General features: G+C 43.9%; 1 protein-coding gene and 1 pseudogene across 1 annotated transcript in view; one reads left to right on the forward strand and one right to left on the reverse strand.

Moving 5' to 3' along the window:
- The first annotated feature begins 14,334 nt into the window (after positions 1-14,334).
- Fam13b (family with sequence similarity 13 member B) overlaps positions 14,335-19,511 on the forward strand; it is a 77,100-nt gene continuing 71,923 nt past the window's right edge. The window contains exon 1 of the mRNA XM_034517642.1: positions 14,335-14,678. The gene's annotated coding sequence lies outside the window, so the exon portion shown is untranslated. The remainder of the gene's footprint in view (positions 14,679-19,511) is intronic.
- Positions 18,184-18,607, reverse strand: LOC117719526 (histone H3.3A-like; annotated as a pseudogene).

Here is a 19,511-nt window from a genome sequence, read left to right on the forward strand (position 1 = left end):
TCGGGCTTGGGGACAAGCGCCTTTACCAGCTGAGCCATCTTGCCAGCCCCTGGGTTAACAGCTTTAACATGGTGGAAAATATTAGTCTCCTAAGCTGTGTCTCCCTTCCTGTGGCTTTACTCACTAAGCAAAGCTTTTGGAGCAGGCAATCCTTTGTTCCTGATCCTATCAAACACGAGTTTATGACAGGGAGTCAGGTTTACTTGCTGCTGCGCCATGGAATTCGAGCCAGAACCTTGGACTTTTGTCTGATCAAGATTCCTTGCCTTTTTACAAATTGGGATGCCTTTTGGCAAGTTTCCTGAAAAAATGGAGGATACAGTTTATGAGGATAACTTTTAGAAAATTTGTAGTTAAAACAAAATCCAGAGGCTGTTTCTTCCCAATCTTTCTCAGATTTTAAAATTTTAGACAGGATCTCCAAGGGCTGGGTGGAACATACCTTTAATCCCAACACTCAGGAAGCAGATGCAGGTGGATTTCTGTGAGCTCAAGGTCGGCTGCTCAACAAAGCCATGAGGACCCTGCCTCAAAGAAATGAAAAACTGGACTGGGTGGGGTGACCCAACAGAGGCAGGAGGATCTCTGAGCTTGAGGCCAGCCTGGTTTACACAGTGAGCTCCAGGATAGCCAGGGCTACATAGAGAGACCCTGTCTCAAAAACAAACAAATTAAAAAACAAAGAAAGAATGGAACTGGAGAGATGGCTCAGCGGTTAGGATCACTTGTTGCTCTTGGGACCCAGGTTCTATTCCCAGCACTCACATGGTGACTCATAATTGTCTGTAACTCCAGTCCCAGGGGATCCCATGCTCCCTCTAGCCTTTACAGGCACTGCATGTATTTGGTGCAGACATTCATGCAGACCAAACAGTCATATACACACAAATAAAACAAAAACAAGCCCCATCGATAGACAGAGATCTGCCTGCCTCTGCCTCTGCCTCTGCCTCTGCCTCTGCCTCTGCCTCTGCCTCTGCCTCTGCCTCTGCCTCTGCCTCTGCCTCTGCCTCTGCCTCTGCCTCTGCCTCTGCCTCTGCCTCTGCCTCTGCCTCTGCCTCTGCCTCTGCCTCTGCCTCTGCCTCTGCCTCTGCCTCTGCCTCTGCCTCTGCCTCTGCCTCTGCCTCTGCCTCTGCCTCTGCCTCTGCCTCTGCCTCTGCCTCTGCCTCTGCCTCTGCCTCCCAAGAACTGGAGCCACGACGCCCTTCAGTCTTTCTCAGAATGTTTTGATTTTTGTTAACTCTTTTTGGTTTTGGTCCTTCTGGGAATTTTACTGCAAATTTTAAAAAAGATCTAAGAATTTGCTCACATCATCCCTTTCTACCTATCCCGTATTTAGCTTCTGTTGCAAGTGGTTCCCAAATAATTGGGGGGGGGGGGATGGGAATACAGACCTCACAACTGCCTTTTAGTGTATGGTATGCTTATTGAAAAGTGTAAGGTCTGATTACCCCACCCACCCACCCATTTTCATGATTTGAAAACTAGAGGCAGTATGGGAAAGAGGGGTCGCATACACAGCATTAAAGAGGGTTAAAGGCAAGCTTTGCCCGGAGTATTCAGCCAATGGGAGCTCATCCTGATGAGGTAATGCTTTCAGCCCAAACTTCACTGGCAGCCCTTCTCACTACTTGGTGTTCTATGGGATTCTGAGAAGGGTTGTGTTTTCAGGAGCTTGCAACTTCTCTCTCGCAGCTTCTCGCTGGCTCTCTACTGCCACCTCTGGTGGAGCCGCTGGGAACTGGTGACCTCTCAGTAGTGCTTGTCATCGTGTCCCTTTAGTCAGCCACCATTCTGGCAAATCCTTGTCCTGGTAACCTTGTCCGCAAGTGTTTCACCTCTTAACTTTCTCAGAGTCTGGAGCAGCAACGCTCACTGCGAGTCAGACTGCCTCCAAAGCCCCTCACACTCGAGGAGTTTTCCCTCAGCCACCTTTTCTCCGAAAGTTTCGCTTTGCCCACTGTGAAATTGTGTGATGTCCTAGATAGAAGTATAGGTGTTTCTCGTTACTCTTGTGTTAGGACCTGAGTCCGCTGCCTCACACACGCTAAATGCATGTCCTGTCACTACACGTTCAGCCCGAGCCACTTTCCTTCCAGATTACAAAGAAGTGAGCGAACATACGCAGTATGGATGAACTGTTGGGAGTTCTTTTGGAGGGAGCGGGGATGCTAACTCTGTGAGGGACCCCTTTCCCACCTGAAACTTGTAAGTCAAAGTTTTTCTTACGTCCTTGACCAGCGTTGCTGGCAGTTGTCGTCACCACCACCACCACCACCACCACCACCACCACCACCACCACCACCATCATCATTATTGTGAGTGTGCATGTGGGCATGTGTGTACACGGATGGAAGTAAAACAAGGTCACTGCTAACATCCGTCCTGGCTGTCACTTTAAGCTTCACAGAATGGCATTCTGGGAGTTGAGGAGAATGAGGGTTTACTCCTGGAAAGTAGTTCTTTTTCCCTATGGCTTGGTTTGGCTTCTTTGAGGTAGGAGACTCATTCTGAGTTCAAAGAGACCTTCTGATGTGGGTTCTTTTAGAGAGATGGGACCTTCCTCAGCTTTTAGTGAGCTTCAGCCGGAGCGCTAGGGTCCAGGATGCCCAACATGCAGCCACCAGGAGCCAATGGCTTCTGAGTTCCCTGTCTCACGCCCAAGAATAATAAGGAAAATAAACACATGGAGTGGGCAAAGTGAACATAAATTTATTAAGGAAAATCAAGAACTCCCGAGAGTGAGAGAGCCAAGGGAGGAAGTCCACCCATTGTTTTCCTGCTGGGCTTTTGGGGTCTCTTGGTGGGAACTGGATGGAGATTGTCTTAGTGAGGGTTTTACTGCTGTGAACAGACACCATGACCAAGGCAAATCTTATACAAAACAACATTTCATTGGGTCTGGCTTACAGTTCAGAGGTTCAGTCCATTGTCATCAAGGCAGGAACATGGCAGCATCCAGGCAGGCTGGTGCAGGAGAACCATGATGAGAGTTCCACGTCTTCATGGAAAGTTGCCAGAAGGCCATCTTTGTTGAGATTGCTTATTTTTTATTGTATCTCAGACTGAGGTAGTAAGTAGCCCACACCCCAGCTCCAGGGGGAGAATTACTCCCTCATTCAAGGGAAGGTCCCATGTGCTTCATGACTGGATCACGATCTCCCATGGGCCCTGCTCTTACCGCCTTGGGAACTTACCCTGAGCATCCATTCATCTGTCTGTCTATCTATCTATCTATCTATCTATCTATCTATCTATCTATTTTTGTGTGTATGAGGGGGGCATACATGTGTGTGCAGACTCATGTGCACAGATGGACATATGTGTGGAGACCAGAGGTTTATGTTGGGTGCCTTCCTTGATTGCTCTTCACCTTATATAATGACACAGGGCACACACTTGTACCTAAAGCTTGCTGAGTGAATAGTATAGCTAGCTCACTCTGGAGAGACCCTGTCTCCACCTCCTGAGTGCTGGAATTACAGGAGTGGCACTGTATCTGCTTAGCATTTAGGTAGCTGCTGAGGATTCTGACTCCGGTCTTCCTATTTGGGCAGCAAGTATTTTACTGGCTAGGCCATCTCCCCACCCCTCATTATAAGTTTCTAAAGGTTGGACTGTTTTAAAGTTTAAGACTCTGCGTGGGGCTGGAGAGATGGCTCAGTGGTTAAGAGCACTGACTGCTCTTCTCAAGGTTCTGAGTTCAATTCCCAGTAACCACATGGTGGCTCATAGCTATCTGTAATGGGATCTGATGCCCTCTGTGTCTGAAGACAGTGACAGTGTACTCATATACGTAAAGTAAATAAATAATTCTAAAGAAAAAAAAAAAGACTTTGCTAAGTGTGATGGTACATGTATGTAAACCCAGTTCAGGAAGTTGATGGGGAGAATGCAGATTTCTAGTGTGTTTAGCCAAGGCTAAACACACACAGTACTACATAGCTACGTCTAAATAACAACATGGTACTATTACACAAACTATGTACACACACATCCACATGTGTCAACAATAACATTGTACTACATGGTCATGTCTGAACAACAACAATAACAACAATGTAATATATAGCCATGTTTGAACAACAACATAGCATCCTGAAATTAATGTATGTATACCATATACAGCACACATATACATACCACACATACACACACACAGATATTCACCCACTAAATACACACCATATACACATACCACGCACATATTCACCCATACACGTAGCATACACCACATATATACACACATCACTCACATACATATTCAACCCCTACACACATCACATGCACATACCATGAACATACACACTACACACATCAAATATAAACACCACACACATACACACTACACACATTCATTTACCTTCTATATGTATACCACACACATATACACCACACACCATACACATACACGTATTCACCCCTATATACACACACCCATACACACCCACACAAATATATATACACACCATCATCCTAGCTGCCTGGAAGCCAGTCTCTGCTAGCAGCCTTCAGATGAAGATGTAGAACTCTCAGCTCCTTCTGCACCATGCCTGCCTGGATGCTGCCATGTTCCAGCCTTGATGATAATAGACTGAATCTCTGAACCTGTAAGCCAGCCCCAATTAAATGTTGTCCTTGTAAGAGTTGCCTTGGTCATGGTGTCTGTTCACAGCAGTAAAACCCTAAGACAGAAGCTTAATATGTTTTCATGTATCCATCCATCAACAGTTTCAAACTATTTTCAATTTGTTACACAAGTATCTCTCTAATGTCGCTGGAGGAAGAGAATCTAGCAGTTTCTCAAATGTGATTCACCCAAGCCTTCTCTCTGAAAGACAATAGCAAACACGAGCATAGGTCAGAGAATCGTTTCTTATATTTTATAGGTTACTCAGATTTTAAGAAACCATGGAGGAGGGCACAGGAAGGAAACAAAAACCCAAAATAAAAAAACAAAACATGTTAATTTTTGCTTCATTTTGTTTTCTGCTCTCTGGCTGGTCTGGAATTATGTAGCCCAGGCTGACCTTGAATTCACATCGATCCTGCCAGCATCCTGAGTGTTAGGATGACAGGTGTGAGCCACCACACTCAGAGAAGATAATCTTAGGAACATCCTTTCATTGTGAGCTATTTAATGAGATGATTATAAAATAATTATGTTGATTATAAAATAATTATGTTGATTACATAAAAAGAGGCTGAGACTGTCTATTTGTTATTTGGACCCGTGATTAAAAGGCAGCTGGGCATACCTTTAATCCCTGCACTCAGGATTCAGATCTCTGAATTTGAAGTAGGCCTGGGGCTGGAGAGATGGCTCAGTGGTTAAGAGCACTGATAGCTCTTCCAGAGATCGTGAGTTCAATTCCCAGCAACCACATGGTGGCTCACAACCATCTGTAATGGGTCTGATGCCCTCTTCTGATGTGTCTGAAGACAGAGACAGTGTACTCGTATACATAAAATAAATAAATCATTAAAAAAAAATGAAGCAGGCCTGATTTACAGAGTGAGTTCCAGGACAAACAGGCTACACACAGAAACTCTGTCTCTCTAAACAAGCCATGTCTCTAAGCTCAGAATGGCATTGTGTTGTAATTCCAGCCACTCTAGAGGTTGAAATAGGAGGATTGGAAGTTCAAGGCCAACTTAGGCATCTTAGTGAGATCCTGTCTCAAAAATAAAAATAAAAGCGTCGCTAGGATAAAAGAGTAGAAAGCCCAGAGAGCCTCAACTCCCTGAAAAAAACATCAAAGTTGTCCAGGACTTCATTTTAAAAAATTATAGGATATTTGTGGGAGGAGAGTAGACATCTAAATGCTTATTTGTCATGCTCTGGGTTCCTGCTTTACTGTGATGTAGACTGAATGGGGCCAAGGTCTCTATGTTTCTTGGTGTTCCCGTTTTATTTATCTTTGACCCTTGTCCTGTGGGCTGGTTCTTTATCTCCTAAGGACAGAGATAATAACCAGCCAAGTCGGCCTGAACAGGCTTTTGGGCAACATTCCTCCTGGTTTCTGGAGAGAGGACCGGATGGTGAAAAGCTCTCCGTTGACTGAAATGAGCACCTTGGGCTGAGCTGGGTGAGTCCCTTCCCTCCGAGGCCTCCCTGTGAGTGAAAGGAAGTGTTGGGAATGGCAAAGGAAGTGGCACTTTTAGAGTAAAACTGGCTATGGCTTGGTTAGGTTAGAGGCAGTGGTGTATGCCTGTGGTCTTAGCACTTGGAAGGCTGAGGCAGGAGGATTTCCGAGTTTGAGTGAAGCCTGTGCTACATTGCATGACTCTGTTTTAAAAAAATCAAAGCCCCATCCAAGGTGGTAACTGGCTCACAGCCAAGTGCTCTATATTTATGATCAATATGAAGAAATTGAATGCAGAAAAATAGGCAGCAGGGATGAATGGAAACTCAGAAGTGGCACTTCTGTCCTGGGAGCTGATGTGCCCTCAGCAGGTGACACTTGTGCCCTCACCTGCTACAGAAACTCAGGACAATGTAGGAAGAAGCCACTGCTGCCCCTCAGCCTCATTAGATGAATGCACGTCAGGTGTGGTGGCACAGGCCAGCAATCCTAGCACTTGGGAGACTGAGACAGGGGAATTGCTGTCAATTTGATGCCGGCCTGGGCTATACAGTAAGTTCCAGGTCAGCCTGACCGTGTCTCAAAAAAAAAAAAAAAAAAAAAAAGGAAATTATATATAGTATCCATTGTTGGTCAAAGTTCAAGTTTTCAAGTGTTCATTTTTACTCTCTTGATTTTTTTTTTTTTTAACATTTACTTTATTTTGAAACAAAGTCTCCTGTAGCTCTGGCTGGCCTTAGGCTTGTAGTTAAGGATGACCTTGAATTCCCGATCCTCCTGCCTCTACCTCCTGAGTGTTGGAATTACAGGTGTGTGCCACCACACCCCAGCTAAGTGTCTTAGTTTTCTACCTGGTTTTACCTGGTTGCTAGGAGCATGTTCTCTGCAAATATGTGTGTGAATAAACAAGCATATCCCAGCACCTCTTCATGGAAAAACTGGGAACTAATGTACTGATAGGCCATATTTCTGTGGAATATTATATGTAAAAAGTAGATGGAAGGTGACACATATCTTTAACCCCAGTGCTTCAGAGGCAAAGGCAGTGAACTTGAGTATGGTCTAGTTCCAGATTAGCCAGGGCTATGGACATACACACATACATGTATACATATACACATACACACATACAGACACACACATACATATATACATGCATACACACATAAATACACACCCATACGTACAGACACACATACATACATACATGCATGCATACATACACATACATACAGACACAGACAGACAGATACATACATATATACACACATACACATCCATACATATACACACATATACACAATACACATACTTACACACATACATACACACATACATACAGACACACACACAGACACACATACATGCATACATACATACACAAATACAGACACACAGAGACACATACATACATACATACATACACACAGACACAGACAGACACAAAATACACATACACACACATACGTGCATACATACATACATACACAAATATACACATACACATACATACATACACACATACATTGTTCTGTCGCACAGAACAAAACAATCCCCACAAAGTAGATGGAATATTAGGGGACACTTTTTTATTGATACAGAGATATATAGGCATGATATAGGCATGTGAAAGGATATACTTCACAGGGTTTTTTTTTTTGTAAGAAAGGGAGTAAAGTTTAGAGATGGAAAAAATACTTTTTGGTTTGTAAAAATATTTATTTTTGTGTATATGTCTAAGTGTGTGTATGTATGTATGTATATATGTATGTATGTGTATCACATGTGTACAGGAGCCCATGGAAGCTACTGGTGGCTGTAAGCTGCCTTGTGAATGCTGGGAACTGAGCCTGGGTTCCTGTATGGGCAGTCAGTAAGCATTCAACTGCTGAGCCATCTCTTCAGCTGTCTTATTTGGGTTTTTTAAGACAGGGTCTCATTCTCTAAGTCAGGCTGACCTGGAGTTTACTATGTAGCATGTAGCTCAGACTGACCTCAAACCCATGGCAATTCTTCTGCCTCAGTCTTCCAAATGCTAGTATTCCAGACATGAGTTGTAATACAGGGCATCCTTATGTAGCCCAGGCTAGTCTGGTAATTACTATGTAGACCAGGCAGGCCTCAAACTTGCAGTGATCCTCCCGCTTCTGAGTTTCAAGAGTACAAGTGTGTGCCAATATTCTCTGCCATGAGAATTTTTTCATATGTTGTTATTGTTGTGTGTGTGTGTGTGTGTGTGTACATGCATGCATGTAACTGCACCCATGGACAAGCTAAGTATTGTGAACTTAGGGCCTTACATACACTAGACAAGTATTTTACTACCACCCCATCCTTCATTGCCCATTTTTTTTATTGTTCTGAATTCTCAGTGACTGTAATATGGTCATTGTTTGTGCCTAGACCCAGGAATATGTATTACTTAAAACTTTATTACATTTCATTCATTCATTCATTCATTCATTCATTCACCTATTTTGTGTGTGTATATATATGCCACTGTGTTTGTATAGAGAACAGAGAATCACTTTTCTCCTACCATGTGGGTCCTGGGATGAGTTGTCAGCTTGGTGGCAGGTATTTTTACCTGCTGGGCCATCTTCTGGGCCCATATGTTCCTTTCCAACTTGTTAAATCGATGAGGCTGGGTGTCGTGTCACTAGGGAGGCGGAGGCAGACAGATATCTAAGATCAAGGCCAGCCTGGTTTACAGAGTGAGTTCCATGACAACCTGGCTTACACAGAGAAACCTTGTCATTTAAAAAAAAAGTCAAAGAGGAGAAGGAGGAGGAAGAGGAGGAGAAAGAAGAGGAGGAGGAGGAGAAAAAAAAAACAAATCAGTAACAGAGTGCCCTAAACTGTCTCTCCAAGACCCCCTTTAAGTTCTTGCCATAGCTAGCTTCCAGTCCGGTGAAGTTTGGTGATTCATTCCAGAAGCACGAGAAGAACTCAAATTTAAGAAGGAAAACCTTAACAGGAAAGAACCAGATTAGAAAATAACTAGGAGAAAGGAGGAGAGGGGGAGGAGCAGGGCACAGAGCATCGGCCTCCTGGCTCCTGGAAGGTAGAGACAAAAGGGTCAGAGTTCAAAGTTGTTCAAGGCTGGCTTGAGGTAAATAGAAACCTGCCAATAAGAAGGAAAGGAGAACTTCCATTTTATGGTTGTTGGGATTGCCTGTCAGGGCCACTACATTCCGGAGAGATGTTCTGAAGATGGCTGACTGGCCTCTGGACTCCGGAGGAATCAGTGGAAAGGAGCCCTGGCCCACTACTTCCCTCCCGAATGAAGGGTGAGGCATCCTTCCTTCCCTCTTCCAATTTGGGCATTAATTTTTCCAGCACCTGTTTGCTTGTAATAAGCACATTGGTCCTTCTCTAGGCTACTCTTTTCCAGAAGATTCCAACTCCCTGAACCCTGGGGTGTCTCTTATCAGTCCCCTGAGCACAGACACCACTGTTCAGGATGATCTTATTCTGACTTTCTTCTGCAGAATCATGGTTATCATAAAGCTTCTGAGCAATCTTCCATAACTGGGACCTACTCATACCTTCAAACCCTTCTTCTGAAGATCCTTTCTAATATCTTGGAAGACTGCATAACAGGAGAAATAATTGGTTGCTTGTTGGCTTTGTGGCACATCTGGGTCTATGGGGGTAAACATCCTGTAAGTCTCCTAGATGCTCTCCAGGAACTCACAGACAATTCTAGGGGCTCTTGTACTACCTCACCTACCATAGACAGATTGGTAGGTTTTTTAGCAACTGCCTTTAATCCTCCTAAAAGAGCCTGTCGAAAGTTTTCCAGCCCTGCCTCCTTACCTTGGTCAGTGCTGGGGTCCTCGTCAGGTTGGGCTGAGGAGAAAACTCCCTCTATCTGGATGCACTGTCTAGTAGTGACTCCCTGTCCTACCTGTCTGCTCCTCAGCCATGAAGAGAAAGGAGGATGACTGTTGGCAGTCATCCTAGGTCAGATGGCAACACACTGTCTTGAGGAGGCTAGTGAGATCCTGAGGTTTTTAGAGAATTGTTGAGGTTTTCCAGTTATACAGATCACTGGTTGAAAGGAAATATAAACTATGAGAAGGAGAGACATAGAACATCCAGGGGTTGGGCCCACCATGGGGGAGCTCTCCCTTAGAGAGAGATTGGGGGGGGGGGGCTACCCCTGCCCCAGGGAAATATATCCCAGAGCCCCCATAGTCAGAGCTTGAGTGAGTGGAGAGGAGAGGGGACCCAAGGTAGAACATATAATCCATACCCCAACATAGCCAAGAGTTTCTTCTTGGGGTAAGGTGGGGTGGTACTGGCCATACAAAAGGGAAAAGTTGGGCTGGAGAGATGGTTCAGGGGTTAAGAGCACTGGCTGCTCTTCCAGAGGTCCTGAGTTCAATTCCCAGCAACCACATGTGGCTCATGACCGTCTGTAATTGGATCCAATGCTCTCTTCATATAAAGTAAATAAATAAATCTTTTTTTTAAAAAAGGCGGCAGGGGTGGGGGTGGGGGTGGGGGAGTCAGCTTCCTCCAGTGGAGCTGAGAGAACAGGCAGAGGTTTGGATTTTTCTGGCCAGAACAAGAGGATTCAGGTCCCCAAAGAGAAGGTACAGGTCTTAAGCCAAGATAGTGAATCTTGCACCAAAGAAAGCCATTGGTCAATGTAGGGACCAATTGGTCAGGGTGGCCCGAGTTTCCAGTCACTATGTTCCAGACAACCTGAACTGCTTGGGGGTCCAGAGATCTGTCACTGGCCATCCAGCTGCAAAAGGGAGCCCAGTCTGTTTCACAGCAGGTCAGGGTTTTCCAGGTGAGATATAGACACCCTAACAGTGTCTTTGGACTGCTCACCCCATTCCTATCACAACTGTATTCCTGTAGCCAACAGAACTGACAAAGCCAGAGACAGACAGGCAGCAGTAAAGACAACCAAAAGTGGCCACAGACTTAAACCAGGGGTTTCAGTGACATCTCACACAGATCAAGGACACTGGAATTTGGGCTGTGTCCAGCCTTTCCGAAGTATACTTCCTAGAGGGGCCATAGATGTAGTCACCTGTGCAGGAGACAGATCCAGGAAATGTTCTGTAATTCCCCATCAAGGGTGGAGGCTGGGGAACCCGTAGGGTACCAGAAGTAGAGACAGTCGAGGCTCCTGGGGCCCTGAATGTCTCCAGATGTGCACTCCTAGGAATTATGATTTCTCTGTGCTGTTGCCCCGGAGGTAGTTCAAGACTCCTAGTGTCTTGGTGTCTCAGCCTCTAGAGATTTTGCAGGTGCCTCAAAAATGTTGTGAGGTAATTTCATTAGAGAATGCACAGACACTCTTAATGCAAAATAGAAAGTCTTTATTATTCCCCGGGAACTTGCCCAAATCATGAAGCCCTGACCCTCACAATGGTCTTTTTAACACAAAAATCACATCCTGGTTGACATACTTTAGTTAGCAAGAATGGTTGGCAAGAAGCAGAACTACAGAAGCCAAAAAACAAGGTTAGTACATTTGGGGGTTTTCCTGGATTCTGGAACTATAATCAAAGACTAGGTCTTTGATTGATTAGGTCTTTAATCCTATTTTGGTACATGTTGGAGCCTATGTGCTGGGTTTTAAGGTCAGCCTGGTGCCTCCAATTTGGTGTCAGTTGTGCTGAGGTCTGAAGTCCTGTTACAAGTTCACACAATGTAAGATACCAGATGACACTTGGTAAGGTCATCTTTTACTATGGGTTGTATTTCAGCATCCCAGCATCTGCTTAGCAAACAGGGATGATGGTGCAGAGTAAAGGAAGCACTATTTTCTTGTTTGTGAGCAGCTCCTCTATGAGACAAATGGAGTTGGCTTCTGGGTGACACATCTCTCAAGTTTGAACAAAGGAAGCACTTTCCCCAATTCCCTCGGTTCCCTTGGAAGCTTCTGGGAAAGTGTCTAATAATTATAGGTAAATATATTCTGACCTTCAGTATAGATGAGCAAGCAAGGTTAGAGAGGTGGTTGTGTAGGAATGAAAGCCAGCTCTGGAAGATTCCAGGTGAATGTAGGTTGCTGAGGGGGAAGTAAAAGTCTTAGGCATAATCACAGTGCATTTACGACAGGCAAGAGCTATGTCCTGACATATCATAGGGCTCAGTGAATACTAGTTACTGAATGGATAGATACTCCAGGAAAGAAACAAAGAAAACAAGAAACAAATAGCAAAACCGTACTATAAAGGCCCAGCTGGTAGCATACTTGCCCATTTAATCCCAGAACTCTGGTAGTAGAGGCAAGTGGAGTTCTGGGCCAGCCAGGGCTATATACTGAAATCTTGTCTCAAACACACACACACACACACACACACACACACACACACACACACACACACACACACACACACATAAATACAAAAACATCAATACCACCTTACTATAAAGCAACACATTTGGTTAAACTATGGGTGCGTTCTCTTCCTTTATGTTTTATTTTGTTGTTGTTTTGCTTGCAGCAGGGTCTAATGTAGCCTAGGTTGGCTCTAAACTTGCTATGTATTAAAAAGTCTGTCCTTGAACTCCTGGTCTTTTTTGTTCTACTCTCAAATGCTGGTATTACAGGCTTGGGACACTACGCTAGACTCTTTTCTCTGAGACAGGTCTCATCATATAGATTTGGCTGGCCTAGAACTCATCATGTAGATCAGGTTATCCTTGAACTCATAGACATCCACTTGCTCTGTCTCCTGAGTGCTGAGATTAAAATCATGCCCCATGTTGGCAGCCAAAGTACATGGCTTAAACCTGAAAATGGATCCCCAGACAAAGTTATTAAATTAACAGGCTGGCAAGCCAAGGACGGGTAAGATTCTGTACAGAGCCTTACCAACCTAAGACATAAGTGCATTGCCTTTGATAATGCATATTCCATGACGGGTAAGGAAGGCATTCTTGTCAGAAGGCCCTAAGACAGGCTTAGTCTTGTTAACAAAATAAAAAAGGAGGGAGAGGTGGAAAGCCTTTGGGGCTGCTTGGCAAGAAGCTGACATGGGCCAAGGACAAGGAAAGGGGCTGCTTGACAGGAATGTGACATTGGCTAAGGACAAGGAAGTAGGCTTCAAGCAGGAATCTGACATTAGACTAGAACAAAGAAGTAATTTTAGGTAGGAGTCTAAATCGTAGGCTACAACAAACAAGTAATCTCAGGCAGGAATCTAAATATTAGGCCAGAACAAAGAAGTAATTTCAGAAAGGATTCTAAATTTTAGACTAGAACAAGGAAGTAGGCTTCAAACATAAAAATGACCTTGGGCTAGGACAGGGAAGTAGGCTCAGATACTTTGGTCATCCTGATAAGCCTTTAGAAACAGTGATCACCTGAGTGTTCACTTAACTGGGTTTAATGCCTTGCTTTTTCTTTAACTATTTGTGTTTATTGTATTGCTTGTTCCTTGAATATTTGCATCTATTGTATTGTTAGACCCTCAACCTAGAACTGACCTTATTACATGCATGTAATCAAAATGACATAAAAGCATAAAGGAACAGGGGGTATAGGATAGGGGGTTCTAGGGAGGGGAAATGGGGAAAGGGGATGACATCTGTACTCTAAATAGATAAAATATCATATATGATTTTATTATATATATATTCATGTCCCAGGCTAATGCTCCTATTCTCTCAATGAGTGCTTTCACACTATCCTCAGTTATACACTTTCCATAAGACTTAGTAGACTAAGCATTTGGACTATGAGTTTGCCACAGACAGGCTCCAATGAGAGATGGATGAAAAGGAGTCTGGATGGCCAGACACACCAGACCCTCAGGGCCTCTGAGGTAGAGATGGGCTATGTAGAGTGGTAAGACCATTTCAGGCTGAGAAGCAGACAAGGGTCTATTGTTCTGGAAAGGTCACCATGTGAGGCTCTGTCAACTCTGTTTCCCTACATGAATACAAGGAGAGGGAGAGAAAAAAAAAAAAAAGGACTATCTACTCATTGATATTTATTTAACTTCTTTATTTCTAAAAATATTGTTCAATTGCAGAAAATAGATGATGGTAGGCATTTCATCAAGAAGCCAAAACAAATTTGTCTACAGTAAGTGCTCACATTGTCATACAAAGAATTCCAAATTATTAGGCCAAAAAAAATGTGGACTTGGCAAAAACCAGCACTACTGTCAATTGTTCCAGCTCCTCAAACTCAGTGTGGCTGGCACCAGGGGCTCTGGGAGTGAATACAGCAACGGAAATCTACATTGTGTTGACTTTGGTCCTCTCCCAAAGCCATTCTAGTTTGGAGGGATGTATGATGGAGCCTTCCCAGGGCAGAGATCATTAGTTCTCCAGCACATCATAATAGTTGCTCAGGAAATATGTATTAAGAAAATAAATGACACAAACGTCACTTTGGGTTGCTAAGGGCAGAACAGTATCTGCCATTATTTTGGATGTCGGCGTGGGATTTGTACACTCTGGAACAGCCTCTTCTCTTTGCAGCTAGGAATTTTTTTGTTGTTGTTTATGAAGAACATACATTCTTGCACTGGCACAATGGTTCTGGGCAAAGTGGCACTGACAGTCTTCTTGTGCATCCTTCAGAAGAGGCAGCAGTGTCACGCTCTAATGGTGAGTTGCTTCTCCTTTATCAGAGGACTGTAGTTTTGGTGGATTCTGAGTCCTTCCTCTCTTCACAAGAGAGGCAAGAACTCCGAGGAAGGGAAATTAATGAGCTAAGTTTGACTGACTGGGATAGCATTGCGTGGCTCTTTGAGAATCAGAGTCTCTGTCCCTATTTGGCAACGCCTCATCCTTTCCCAAACAGCCTGTGGTTTTTTTGTTTTGTTTTGTTTTTGTTTTTGTTTTTGTTTTTGTTTTTGTTTTTGTTTTTGTTTTTCGAGACAGGGTTTCTCTGTGTAGCCCTGGCTGTCCTGGAACTCACTCTGTAGACCAGGCTGGCCTCGAACTCAGAAATCTGCCTGCCTCTGCCTCCCAAGTGCTGGGATTAAAGGCGTGCACCACCACTGCCCGGCCAGCCTGTGTTTTCTCATCCATATCTAGAGCCATGCCTTATCTTACAAGCAGACAATGTAACCATTCTTCTAATTAGGGAAGAGTGTCTCTGTTCTTTTTCCCTTCTCTTGCCTTCTCCTCCCTCCCCTTCCCCTGCCCTCCCTCCCCATCCTCCTTCTCCAGCTTTGAGACAGGCTCTTTCTAGGTAGTAAGGCTAGGTTTGAATTCACTATGTAGCCCAGGCTTGCACTGGCCACCCTGTCTCAGCTCCTGAACACTGGGATTGCAGGCATATATCACTATAACTGGCAGGAAAACATGTCCTCAAGAAGACATGGTCAGTAGATCTTAAAAATAGCACCAAGAAGCCAGGTGCTTTTTAATGTTTTTGGTTTTCATTTGAAAGCATCTTGACCTGGGACAGGGTGTATAGCACGAGGTTCTGGGTTCGATCCCTGTGAGCTTGAAGCTAATCTCGTCTACAGAGTGAGCTCCAGACAGCCAGGATTAGATAGAGAAACCCTGTCACATAAAACAAAACAAAAAAGCACATAGGCACACAGATGAACAAGCATTTGGTAACTTCTGTGAAGAGTGTCCACACAGAGACTCACCCCTAAAGATCTCTAGAATCAAAATATTTCCAGAGATGTCATTTTGGCCTAAGAGTAGGAGAGGAGTGAAAAAATATTATAGCATTCTGTTCATAAAAACCTTTTAATACATAAATTTATGTCAGGGTTTCCTTTCTCTTTCTTTCTTCCTCCTCCTCTTTTTCCTCTTCCTCTTCTTCTTCTTCTTCCTCATCCTCCTTCTTCTTTGTGACAGGGTTTCTCTATGTAGTCCTGGCTGTCCTGGAACTAGCTCTGTAGTAGACCAGGCTAGCCTCGAACTCACAGAGATCCACCTGCCGCTGCCTCCCGAGCACTGGGTTAAAGGTGTGAGCCACCACCACCTGGCTCACATTAATTTTCCTATTTTATCATCGGGAACTCCCAGGTACTTGACCAGAGCATAAGGCTAATGACAGAGTCTACAACTCGAATGGAACTTTTCTTTTTTGTTTCTTTTTAATTTTTAAAAAAAGATTTATTTATTTATTTATTGCCTATATGAGTACACTGTTGCTCTCTTCAGACACACCAGAAGAGGGCATCAGATCCCATTACAGATGGTTGTGAGACACTGTGTGGTTACTGGGAATTGAACTCAGGACCTCTGGAAGAGCAATCAGTGCTCTTAACCACTGAGCCATCTCTCCAGCCCCGGAAGTTTTCTTATTCTAAGTTCAGACATGTACTATGTATATGTACTAAATGGTTGTGTATTTAACTTTGTAAAGAACTTTTATAGAACTGGGGATAGAGATGTCTTTTTTGTGCTTGTTAACTTCTGAGGCTCATTTCTTATTAACATTGTATTAAAGATACAATGGCAATCTTGATTGAACAACACTGGTCCACTCCAGCACTCAGATAACTTTGGGGGTGGATGAGACAAGTAAGGATGGGGGACACCTGGTTTCTCCTCATCAGGCAAAAGAGATGGGCTTAGAAGCCTTACATGAAGAAGAGCTCAAGTCTATCAAATAAATGTAAAGGGGGAATCGGGAGGATGCTCCAAGACTGTTTTCATTCTCTAAGAGGGAGGCATGGGTTGTAAGTGACAAGAGACACAAAGTTATGTCCTGACTTAAGCCTCATCCCAGAGACATTTACAATCCCTAGGAAGCAGACATGCCCGGCATCTAGGACACGCTCTCAGTTAGGGGAAATATTTTCCCCTCTCTAGTGATTTGATGCACAGCCTTACCTCTGAGATACATAATGCCTGAGTTCAGAGAAGGATGGAATACTTGTTTTAGTGTGTTAAAAAGTCATCTCAAAAAGAAGAGATGAAAGATATCCCATTTCTAATAATAACTTTCCTCACTTGGGTTAACTTCAGAGGTCCTTAGAAACACAGGCTTTGTCACTTCTCATCCTGGTTAAATATCTGCAGTTTCGACAGTAGAAATATATAAAAGTATGAAGTCTAGCCCAGCATGATGACATACACCTGTAATCCCAACACTGAGGAGGTAGTGAAAGCAGGAATATCAGGAGTTCAAGGCCAGCCTGGTCTACATGAGACTGTCTCAGAAACAAAAGGAAAACAAACAAACAAACAAACAAACTAAAACAAAACGTGACTTCTATGCTTATAGGCAAAGCATTTATAAGAAAAAAAGAAAATCTATGTAATTTTGGAGATGACTGATACGTTTATAGAACTGTTATATTATATCAGAAGTTATATTCTCAACCAAGGGAGATGCTTAGCTGGCAAAACTACTTGTAGTCAAGCTTGATGAATCCCAGGACTCATATTTTGGAAGGAAAGAACTGACTCCTGCAAGTTGTCTCTGACCTCTATGCAACTGTGTGGCCCACCCATCAAGCAAGTAAATCAGTAAAAAAAGAAAGTTCCCATCTTCACTGTGGAGCACCCTGTGCTGTGTGTGAGATTGAGCAGCAGCCTTGGTAGTTACTACTGGGTCTGTCCAGATTTATCTACCAACAACATATCTATGCAGTGGTCCTAAACTTGTCCTGGTTGAGAACTATTTTTTTTTTGTCCAGAAAATTTTAACAGGTTTATTTATAACTGTTATAAAGTTGAACTGTTGAAATGTGTTCGCTGAAACGTTTTGCTTGCAGTAACATTTATCTTGCATTTATATTAAAAATCCACACACAAATGAATGTGGAGAAACTGCCATTACCTGATTATGTCCCCTATGTTTCTACTCGGAATCATATACCTTTGGTATATAATCATATACATTAGGTACCTCTGATCCCACGGAAAAAATATCTAACATTCAGAATTACTGATAACAGGAAGCAGGGGAATTTTTTTTTTTTTTTTTTTTTTTTTTTTTTTTTTGGAGAATGAAGTGTTTTCTCTCATAGTGTACTCTTTTTTTGTTTTGTTTTTTTGAGACAGGATTTCTCTGTATAGCCTTGGCTGTCCTGGAACTCACTCTGTAGACCAGACTGGCCTTGAACTCAGAAATCCGCCTGCCTCTGCCTCCCAAGTGTTGGGATTAAAGGCGTGCGCCACCACTGCCCGGCTCATAGTGGACTCTTAAGCACGCTCTCCACGTATGCGGCGAGCTAGCTGGATATCTTTTGGCATAATTGTTACACGTTTGGCATGGATAGCCCACAGGTTGGTATCTTCAAAAGGCCAACCAGATAGGCCTCACTTGCCTCCTGCAAATCATCAATAGCTGCACTCTGGATGCACAGATCTGTTTTGAAGTCCTGAGCAATTTCTCGCACCAGACGCTGAAAGGGGAGCTTGTGAATCAGAAGTTCAGTGGACTTCTGATAGCGTCTGATTTCATGGAGTGCCACAGGTACGGTGCCAGGCCTGTAACGACGAGGTTTCTTAACCCCTCCAGTAGAGGGCGCACTCTTGCAAGAGGCTTTTGTAGCCAGTTGTTTTCTGGGTGCTTTACCTCCTGTGGATTTGTGGGTAGTCTGCTTTGTAGGAGCCATGGTATGGGCACCTCCTTACTTACCACCCCCCCCCTCCCCACCCTCCTTCGGCTGGAGCTCGGCAAGCGAGAGGTGCACTAGAGAGCCGCGGCAGCGCTGAGAACTAATATTTTTAAAAATTAAAACACTTATTATGCATGTGTTTGGGAGGGGTGGGCAGTGTGCTGCGGCATGAATGTGGAAGTCAGAGGACAGTATCTTAAAGTCAGTTCTTTCTGTTTACCTTACTCTGGGTCTGGGGCTTGCCTTCAGGTCACTAAGCTTGCACGGACCTATCTTGACTGCTGGCGAACTACTGTTTTAATGAAGTACCAAGAGTTATTTTTGAGGTGCATCCTTTTGGAAACTCTAGACAACAACGGGACCACGACACTAAATATAGTTAGTTGTTAAAGGTTATATGAGAACTATTGATGATTTCTTTGGGGGAGTGCAGCTGTATGCCGCCATTTTCCCAGAGCTGTATGCCGCCATTTCCCCTATCTGTCTCTTACCTCAAGCAGGTGACAGGGGCCCCTCTGTGGAACCACTCAGTACTTGCTATGCTTTCTTGCAGAATGAGGGCATAGTGGCCTTGTGTCTGTCTGACTCCCAGGGCTGATGGCTATTTGGGCAGATTCCTCTTTGAGTCCAACTGAGATGGGGCTGTCCTCCCAACTTTGGGCAAACTGATGTGAGCTTCCCATGGCCTTATGAAGGAGGTACAGTACTGCCACTAGTCGGACACAATTGCAACAATAGCAAACTCTTCCAGACACTTCATGGCTGTCATACACACACACACACACACACACACACACACACATCTCAGAGTGCAAGCGTGTCTCTGAGGAGGCGACTATGGAGAGTTGATCTTGGACAATGACATGGGGCCCAGGGCCTTACATCTTAACTGATAGGGGCC

The sequence above is a fragment of the Arvicanthis niloticus genome, chromosome 14 (genome assembly GCF_011762505.2).
Source record: "Arvicanthis niloticus isolate mArvNil1 chromosome 14, mArvNil1.pat.X, whole genome shotgun sequence".
NCBI classification, from domain to species: Eukaryota; Metazoa; Chordata; class Mammalia; order Rodentia; family Muridae; genus Arvicanthis; species Arvicanthis niloticus.